The 10,413-nt window shown below is 46.3% G+C and overlaps 1 protein-coding gene across 1 annotated transcript in view; it reads right to left on the bottom strand.

Annotated features, from left to right (window-relative positions):
* The window catches only part of PRR5L (proline rich 5 like), a 98,033-nt gene that overhangs the window by 15,680 nt on the left and 71,940 nt on the right, over positions 1-10,413 (bottom strand). The gene's annotated exons all lie outside the window — the stretch shown is intronic.

The raw sequence follows: 10,413 nt of genomic DNA, 5'->3' as shown, positions 1-10,413 counted from the left end.
CAGTCTAGGAGCAGAGGTCCCTCAGGCCATGAACGGAGAAGAGCAGAGAGCAGGACCCTACCCAGAGAAGCAGTGATCCTTGAGAAGGAGGCAGAGATGATGACATGGAGTGATGGAACAGCTGGGGACTTTAGACCCAGATAGGAAGAGGGGCTGTGTGCTGACGAATGGGGGTGAGGGGAGGACACAGGGGCAGGCTTATAGGATATACCTTTTGGTTGGTTGATGATACATGGAGGGGACTGTAACCATGGCAATGTAAAACTAATGTTCTCCCATGTAAACTATCACATAATTCACAATAAAACATTAAAAAAATAAATAAATAAGGCAATGGGGAGACATATAAAACCCTGAAAGAAAAAGAATTGCCAACCAAGAATCCTCTACCCAGCAAAGCTGTCAATCAAATACAATGGTGTAATCAAAACATTCCAGGATAAACAGAAGCTAAGGGATTCTGCCAAAGCCATCCCTGCTGTTTATCCTTAATCCATGCCCTGGATGGATCTAATCCATAAATTAGATCTAAGCCCTTCAAACTGTCCCTATTTTTCATTGATGACCTTTATAATTCTGGGATACACATTTAGGTCTTTAATCCATGCTGATAAGGAGCTCTGGTAGCATAGTTGTTACGAATTGGGCTGCTAACCTCAAGCTCAGCAGTTTGAAACTACCAGCTGTTCTGCAGGATAAAAATGAGGCTTTCTGTTCCTGTAAATATTTACAGCCTCGGAAACCCTGTACAGGGTCTCTATCAGTCAGAACCGACTCCAAAGCACATAACAACAACAGCAACAATCCAGGGCATACACAGACTACCAAACAATGTGAAGATTACGTACAAAATAGATGATTGGGACATTCTGAACATTAGAAACTTACTGTGCATCAAAGGATTTCACCAAAAAAGTAAAACGGGAGCAGTGACATATCAGACAAGGGACTAATTTCTAAAATCTACAAGAAATTACAACACCTTTACATGAAAATGACAAGTAATCCAATTAAAAAATGGGCACAGGACATGAACAGACACTTCACCAAGGAAGAGATTTGGGCAACCAAGAAACATGAAGAAATGTTCACGATCCTTAGCCATTGTTGTTGTTGTTATGTGCCATTAGAGAAATGCAAATCAAAACAACAATGAGTTATCATCCCACACTAGCAATAACAGCGAAGTTAAAAAAAAATGCAGAGGACAATAAATGCTGGTGAAGATGTGGAGAGACTGGGACCCTTCTACATTGCTGTTGAGAATGCAAAATGGTCCATCCGCTCTAGAAAACAGTATGGCGCTTCCTCCGAAAGCTGGAAATAGAAATACCATATGATCCAGCAATTCCTCTATTTGGTATATATCCACAAGAAACACAAGTAGATGTATGCACACCAATGTTCATGGCAGCACTGTTCACAACAGCAAAAATATGGAGACAGCCTAAGTGCCTATCAATGGAAGAATGGATAAAAACAAACTGTGGTATATACACACAATGGAATATTATGCTACCTTGAAGAATAACAAGGAAGCTATAAGCCTCCACATAACATGGATGAACCTTGAAGACATTATGCTGAGTGAAATTATTCAGTCACAAAAGGACAAATATTGCATAAGACCATTATTGTAAAAGCTTAAGAAAAGATGCTGTGGCTGTTATGTGCCATGGAGTCGGTTCCAACTCATAGCGACCCTGTACAGGGTTTCCGAGGCTGTAAATCTTTACAGGAGCAGAACGCCTCATCTTTCTCCCATGGAACACCTGGTAGTTTCGAACTGCTGACCTTGTGGTTCGCAGTCCAATTCGTAACCACTACGCTACCAATAAGATACCCATACTAAAAGGGTGAAAATTTTTCTTTGTTGGTTACTGGTGGGGGGTTGGGATGGGTGGAGAGAGGAGATGGTAGAGCACAGGGTACGAGGCAGACACATCATAGTTCAGGTGTTGGGGAAGGCAATACACAAGAAGGGGAGGTTATGGAAGAACAAGGTAGATAGGGGAACACTGAGAAAGGTTTGCATGGGCTAACTGGGACAGAGGTAAATAGTGATGTATGCTCAACCTTGGAACAATAGGACTCTGTGATACAGGGCTCGAGGTTTAGTCTGAAGAGGGGAAATAATAGTAAGATGATTGACTGTCTTATGAAATTGGTTCCCCTTGCCTACTATTGTAAAATAAGGAGCTCTGGAAGTTTAGTGGTTACGAATCGGGCTGCGAACTGCAAGGTCAGCAGTTCGAAACTACCAGCTGTTCTATGAGAGAAGATGAGGCTTTCTGCGACCATGAAGATTTACAGCCTTGGAAACCCTATACAGGGTCGCTATGAGTCAGAACCGACTCCACGGCACATAACCACCACCACTATTGTAAAATCAACACACTTGAGTGGGATAGAAAGGTATGTCGGGAAACATGATTACAGAATGCTTGTAAGCCCGTCTTCAGATTAGAATACTTGAAAGGTGTTCTAGAACTTGCCCAGTGAAATAGTCCTCTTGTGGAGCCTTTGCAGTCTATAAGGACCTTAGGTGAAATCTTGAGTTCCATCTAGAACCTTCTGAGGTGGGATATTCCCACTAGAAAGGACAAGCAGACCAGCCTGGAACAGCTAGAGCAACAGAAGATACATCTTCAAAGAAAGATCAGCAGAAAAAAACCAAAATAAAAATGGCAGTATGATTGGCTACTACAAAAATAAGCAAGTTGTTCACTGGGAAACCACCCAGGCAAGCAATCAAGTCCCTTCAGGACAAACCCCCCTATAAGACTGAAATTCAAAGGGAACACATGAGCAGGCATGTAAACTTGCTGGCGACCACATTGGTCTATTGGTGAGCGGAAGAGGTGGAAAGGCAGCTATGAAGAAATGGGCTGAGTTCAACCACTTCCACAGACTTCCATTGACCTGGAGATGAGAGAGAGAAGAGGAAGGGCTGGTTGGTTCAAAGTATGGTCAGACCTGGGGACACCTGAGCCCATGGACAAGGACATAGCCATGGAGGGCTAGAGCTGAGAGTGAAACATCCAGCTGATATGAAGTGAGGGGAGATGCACAAGAACACCCAAACTTACAGATAGTACCCATTTGACCTATCCTTGATGGCTTGATAGTCAGAACTCAAGTAGAAGATTTAAAAAAAAAAAAAAAAAAAAAGGATAAAGGAAACGAGAGTAAATTGCTACAATTTGATAAACTTGACTTATACTCATGGATATAGTAAGTCAAAATACAGAGAGGGATGGAGTCTTCATATCAATTATCAATGCTATCTCTTCTGTATACAGGGGTAGATAGGGAAGGGCAACTTAGACATTGGCTACCCAAAATGAGGGGGAAATAAAGGCACGAAGTGACTGGCTTACAAAGTTTCAAGAGGGAGTTTAGTTTAAGAGTTTGTGGGGTAAGATAGAGTTCCCACTAAATATTTTTCATCTTGTCTAGATGTGTCTTGTTTAAAGAGATGGGAATTAAGATTCTTATGATTCAAGAGTGAGTAATTGTTATCATGACTAACTGCAACTGTCACAATTGTAAAGGTAAAAGTTTTGTAACAAAAACAGGGGAGTGGTTAATCTTACAGTGCTGAAACAGAGGATCAAGGGAGAAGAGCACAAGCGGAGTGTGGGACCCTATCCAGAGAAGCAGCAGCGCCAGAGATGGAGGCAGAGATGAGCACATGGACAGAAGGAGCAGTTGAGGACTCTAGATTCATCGGAAGAGAGGTACTAAGAGATGGCGGCCAGGAGGCAGACTGCAGAATGTGCCCTTTGAGGTTTGAATTATTATATATGCCTTAATGTTTAAAAAAAAAACTAAAAACTAAAATGACTAGAGAGAAATACTGTTAACCGATGGATGGTACATGGAGGGGATTATAATCATTGTAATAAAGTATATGATTGTTGAATGTAAAACTGATGATCTGCCCTGTAATCTTTCACTCAATTCACAATAAAAACTTTTTTTTTAAAAAAAGTAAAATTATCTTTACTCATGGATGACATGATCCTATATATAGAAAATCTTAGAGTCCCCAAGGAAGCTTCTAGAGCTAATAGAGGAATTTAGCAAAATTGCAGGGTACAAAGTTAAGCAAATTTCTGTTGGATTGCTATATCCTACCAATGAGAAATCTGAAAAGGCAATGAGGAAAAAAAATCCATTTAAAATGCAGGAGAGGGTAAATCACTAACTAGAGAGCAGACATGTGTTAACTTGGGTGAAGGGAGGTCAGCATAACATCACCAATGACAGATGACGACACTGGGAGGGTACAAGAGTAAAAGACAGCAAAGGTAAATACTATGACACCCCCAACCCTGCAGTGGTAGTTGGCACACACACTCTCTATGCACAGTTCCACAGGTAGACACACAAGCTGAACTGAGGTGGAAGATGCCCACGAGTTCTCGTAGGGTTCTGCATGTGCATTTGTTTGTACTGTAAACACATCTGAGGACACTGTAGAGCATACAGGAGACAGCTTCCTGAAACCTTCTTAGCTATTACCAAGCACCCTGAGGGAATGAGGCAGTGGGCCTGGGGGCTTGCCACTTGCAAAGCAAAGAGAATTATGAGAGGCTAAGTACCCAGAGAGACTGGCAAGCCAAGTTTCTGGGGTTCAAAGACAGGAGAAAACCTCTCCATGGGGGACAATCAGACTGCTTGCACGTGAGCCTCTGAGCAGAGATCGGAGTTAGAGGTGGTTGAACCACTGACTGACTCAGGTGACCCCTGTGTGTCAGAGTAGAGCAGTGCTCTTTAGAGTTCTCATTGGCTGTTTCTTTAGCTCACCAGGACTAATCTCTTCCTATTCTCCTAGGAAGATGTGCTGAAACCTGGCTGGCCATCATAGCAATACGCACGTCTCCCCGGACAGCCTGATGGTGCCTGCACGTGAGGTACATTGGCAGGAAATCAAACCCAGGTCTCCTTCACGGGAGGCGAGAAGTCTATCACTGCGCCAACACCGCCTCCCTTAATATACTGAATGTATGAAAACAACAAGAGAATAGACTCCTAACCCTTCAGACAAAGTTACCATGTCTGCTGGTCGGGACCCCATGGGAGCAGTTTGGCAGTAAAAATATGTGGAATGCAGACTTTACTACGGGTCCTGGTATGTCATAGTGGGATGAGCACTGGACTGCCAACTGCAAGGTCGGCAGTTCAAACCCACCAGCTGCTCTTTGGAAACCCTACAGAGGGTCGCTATGAGTCGGAACCGACGCAACGGCACTTAACCGCAACATCAGAATTTACTGAGTGTATCCATATTCACTGTCCCAATCTCCTTCTGAAACAGGCAGTGCAGGATTTTTTATCCCTATTGTACAGAAAGGAAAACTGAGGCTCAGCCCTGGTTCTCTTAGCTACTGAATGGGAGAGCCAAGACTGCCTCTCAGGGTACCTACTGAGGCCAGGTAGTAGCAAACATCACCCCCCACACCCCCTCCAGAGCCTGCCTTCTGTCCAGAAGTGGATTAACTTCTCCTCTCTTTGGGGAAAGACGGAACCTCAGGAGGTAAGAAAAACAGGGAGAATCTATGGGTCCAAACAGATTCTCTCCAAGGGACAGGCACCTACACTCTCCAAGCTACATGTTTCTATAATGTTCCACGTTTTTGTGGTCAGAAAAAAATTGATAACTATAAAACAAACACCGTAAAAATTCAAATCAGCAAGAACCCTACTAAAGAAGCATCCTGTTAAAAAAAATTTTTTTAAATACCCTTGAAAAAATTAATTTTACTCACACTGCTTTTAAAAGTGCTTAAGATTGATTGACTACTTGTTAAGTGCTGTTGAGTCGGTTCCGACCCATAGCAACCCTGTATAGGGTTCCCAAGAAGCGGCTGGTGAGCTTGAACCACCAACCTTGTGGTTCAAACCGACTTTGCAGTCCAACACATTAACCCACAGTGCCATACTAGGATCCACTGGCTATTGGGAAAACCTTTGCTGGGGCCCAACCAGCCTGCAGGAGACAGGACTGACCCAGGTCCTCCCACACGGAACAGGAGAATTCTGGCACAAGAGCCACACTGTTCCCCTACTGTGCCCCAAAGAAGGTGCTCTGCAGACATGATGTCATTCATATTTTAAAAAGGAACAAAGTGACCACTGCCAAGTCACGCTCGCTCTGCCTGAGATGCTGCATGATGGTAGAGTTGCAGCTGGTCAGTGCTGGCGGAGGGTCCAAGCTTGGGGCTGACACACAGCAGTCTGCACACAAATGACTATGAAAGTGGAGGTACAGATGGGAGCCCTCAGGGGATTCAGAGGACAGGTATGAAGGGCAGGGCCTCCTGGTGTCCCTGTGGTTCAGAGACATTAAGTCATTTGCCCTAGGCCACACAGCAGAACCCTAACCCTTGTGGTTTCAAAGGCCACTGCCTCAGCCTCTCTCCCTCTGGCTGTGACTTAAAGGACAGCCCGACATGTGCTTCCTTCTGCTTTCTGAGGGGACTGTTTAGTTCCTAGGCCTGGGTGTAGACAGAGCTGAGACCACAAGGCCTGAAGATATACCGAGATTCCAGGGTGGACAGCGTTTCCCTGCTCAGCTCTCACCAGATTCCAGAACCAGCCCTCAGGCAAGTGTGTCAGGCTTGTCTCCCCTGTGGGCAGCTCTGTCCCCCCCCCCCCATCCCACCCCAGGGCCACTTGGAAGGCCCAGGGACCTTCAAACCAAACAGTGCTACCGTGCTAGGCCTGGGCTGCTGTGGGCCTTCTTCCCCTTCTTCTTAGACCTGGGAGAGCAGAGGCCTGCCCAGGGAGGGGACTACTCCAGTACTGGAGGGATGGGGGCCTCCAGGGCCTAGAAACAGGTCCTTCCCCACAGCAGGCCCTGGTAGTCAGGGAGGGCTGGGCTGCCCCCTTCTCCACACCTACCTCCAGGCCTTTCTCACGGGGTGGGGTGACGGGGGAGCCTTTATCCGGCCTCACTCACTAGGCACCCTGTTGAGCACTGCCATTCATCCCCAGTGCCCCAGCCAACACACGTCAGCTCCTTTCAAACCCCAAACAGGAGCAAAGCTGGATGAGGCCTTGCTCAGGTCCTTGGTTAGGGTCTCGGTTGGTTCCCAGGCCTTTGATCTCTCAGGCTCACAGCTGCCATAATTCAGCCACACCAAGCCTACTGGGGGGCGCCCCTCTACAGACTCAGTGTCCATGACTGCTTCCTTGTCCTGCAGGGGGTTACACTATCTGCGAGGTGGTGCTTGTGTGCAAGAGGCCAGGGCCCGCCCCCAGTGACACAATGAGAGGGACCTGTGTGGAGCTGGGGCTTTTGTGTGGGTGTGTTCATGCGGGAGGACCCTGTCAGCAGCTTAGAAACGTCTGCAACTGGGAAGGTTGGCCCCTTTTTTGTTGTTTTAAAGATTTCACTCTTCTCTTCCCCCTCACGCTCCCAAATGCTCTAGAAAAGCAAGTTGCCGAGGAAAAAGGACCCAGGTGCACCCATCTAGTCCATTCTAGACTTGAGGACTCTGCACATTCACAGTGTGAGGCTTCCTTCTTAGACCCTAAGCCTGGCTGTCAGGAAAAAAAAAAAAAAAAAAGATTTCCTGGGAACCCCCCTAGGGCCAAACATGCCTGGGCACTTGGGTGGGGTGTGTAGTGCCTGATAGGAAAACCTCTTTTCTGGAGCCCCTGGCACAAAGGGTTAACATGCTCGACTGCTAACTTAAAGGTCAGAGGTTCGAGTCCACCCAGATGTGCGTTAGAAGAAAAAGGTTGGCATCCTACTTTAGAAAAACCAGCCATTAAAAACCCTATGGAGCACAGTTCTACCCTGACACACAGGGCTGCCATAAGGCAGAATCAACTCAACAGCAACTAGGTGTTTCCTTTTCTGGCTCGGGTCCCTGACCAGGGAACAACCCTGAGGACGTTTCTTATTGACTCGGAGACTGAGGTAACTAAGAGTAGCAGCCTCTGCTCAGCGGGCTGTGCGAGGAGGCAGAAATGTGTACAAGCTAAGAACCTGGCCAGTACCTGGAATGCGGCAGGCATTTGGTAAGGGATGGCTTCGAGGTGGTCTCCCAGCTCGCCCTGACCACTCCCACCCCATTAAGGCCCAAATGAAACATGGTAAAACCCTCTCATGTGCGTGCAGGGATTTCTCACTCTCACGTAACACAGTGCCTTATTTGTTTTACTTCAGCCAGTCGTCTCAGCACCCACTAGCAGATGCAGAATAAATATTACTGCCTCCATTTTGCTGAAGGGAAGACTGAGGCTCTTTCTCGACCTGGAAGGAAGAGTTCTCAGTAAGCCAGGGTGCCACAGCGGCCATGCTAGTACTTAATATCCAGGTCTGGGATGAAATGCCTGGGACACCTCATAGGCTAAGGAGTGGAAGGAGAAGGGCCATCTCCTCACCTGCCCCCAACAAAGTCACCTCCTAACAGTTGACAGTTGTGGGGTAGAGTGGGGAGCAGCTTGTGAGCTTGGGGCTTTGGAATCCTGGTGCCAACACCTTAGTAACCACAAGCTTCATTTGTAAAATAGGACCCACAGGCCACACGGTATGGTGCCCAGGGCATGGCCTGTGTTTTGGGGCTCTTTGCCATTGGTCACTTTGCACTTAGTGCTCTAGCACACCCCTAAACTCTTTCAGTTCCTTAAATGCTCCACTCTTGTTTACCCGCCCCTCCCACAGACCTTGCCCTTTGCCTGGGAGTCTTCCCTCCCCATATGCTCAGCTAACCTGTTTCATCCTTCAGATGCCCTCCCCCTCATGTCCTGGTCGAGCAATCCCTGGATCCATCCTCCATCAGACCTTGTTCACTGGTGAGTCCCTGCCTATGATTTGTGGCTGCCCCCATTGGCGGTGTGCAGGGATGGATGTGTGTTGTTCATGATCTGTCTGTGGTCCCTCACAAGGTACCTGGCACAGGGTCTCCATAAACATCTGTTGGAATGTTAATCATTCAAAGAACCATCAAATCGTCATTTCCTCCCTCCCCCCGCCCTCCACTTCTAGACAACTCCCAGAAGTAAAATTTGTTCTCGGGTTCAAGAATAAAACCTAATAATAACAATTAATAACAATATGACTAAAGTGTGTTGCTCTGAGTTTAGCTGGAAAGCCATGGGAAGGTAGACCTCTGATACGGACTGAATTATATCCCCTAAAATCAGTCTTGGAACCCTAACTTCAGTCCTTGTAGAGGAGTCCTGGTGTGGCGCTGTAGGGTAAACACAGGCCCACAAGGTCAGTGTGAACTATGAGACCAGCCACTCCTCAGAAGCCCTATACAGGGTCGCTATGAGTCGGAACCCACATGATGGCACTTAACAATCCTTGTCCATGTAATTTAATGTAACATAATATAAATCACCTTACAGCTACTGTAATAGACTCACCTTCCATTAATAGGAGCTTAAGTCAACAAGTATTGTTACTATGGTGTCGTTCAGACATGCACCAGTGTATTCTAAACTAAGAGTGTTTAAACACATCTCTGAGGTGAGTGAACGGCTCAAACAAGCTCTCTCAGTATTACACTTGTCTTAGTTTTGTTAGGGTCGTTTCCGAAAAAAACACACAAAAAGGTCCAGTCAAACAGTGGCTTCCAAGGGCATCTGTTGGACCAGCTACATTCAAGGCAGAGAGGTCAACTCAAGGTTATGGCAACAGTTTTGGGGGGAGTCCAAAGAGGTAATCGTGGTAGAATTTCTCAAAGGACACTGTCCTTTTCTTTGAGAAGATGGGATGATGGGGTCCAAATGTGAGGAATCCATTTCTGTCTCTGCACCTCTCTGTGGGGTTAGCCTCCCTGGTCTTGGGCTACACTTGCCTGCCACCCATCTAGCAAATATTACAGTGCAGATTATGTGCCAACCACCATTCCAGCTACTGGGGATAGAATGATGAACAAACTCTTGCATGTTGGGGGCTTACATTTCAGAGCATAACTGAGGAATGCCTTTTATAATCAGCCTTATTTTATGGTCTTTCTCCCAATATTATGGATTGAAATGTTGTCCCCCACAAAGATATATTGATTCCTAAACCACCCCCCCCAGTCCCTCTGACGATGACTCTGTTAGAAACACTGTCTTTGAAGATGTTCTCAGTTCACTTAGCATGAGGCCACACTGGGTAGTATGGGATTCTAATCTACTACAAGTGGTATCCTGGAGAAGGAGAGGTGCAGAAACAGAGAAACGCAGAAGGAAGACGGCATGTGAAGACAGACGCAGAGATGTGAGGTGACACACCGACAAGACAGGGAATGGCCAAGGGTCTCTGGTCATCACCGGAAACCAGGAAAGACGCATGGAACAGATTCTTCTTAAGAACCTTCAAGGAGTTACCACACACAGAAGCCGATTTCTGACGACTGCCTTCCAGAACTGTAAGATAATACATTTCTACTGACATAAACC

This window comes from Chrysochloris asiatica, unplaced genomic scaffold, assembly GCF_000296735.1.
Source record: "Chrysochloris asiatica unplaced genomic scaffold, ChrAsi1.0 scaffold00072, whole genome shotgun sequence".
In the NCBI taxonomy this organism is placed as follows: Eukaryota; Metazoa; Chordata; class Mammalia; order Afrosoricida; family Chrysochloridae; genus Chrysochloris; species Chrysochloris asiatica.
This window is presented reverse-complemented; position numbering and strand designations above follow the sequence as displayed.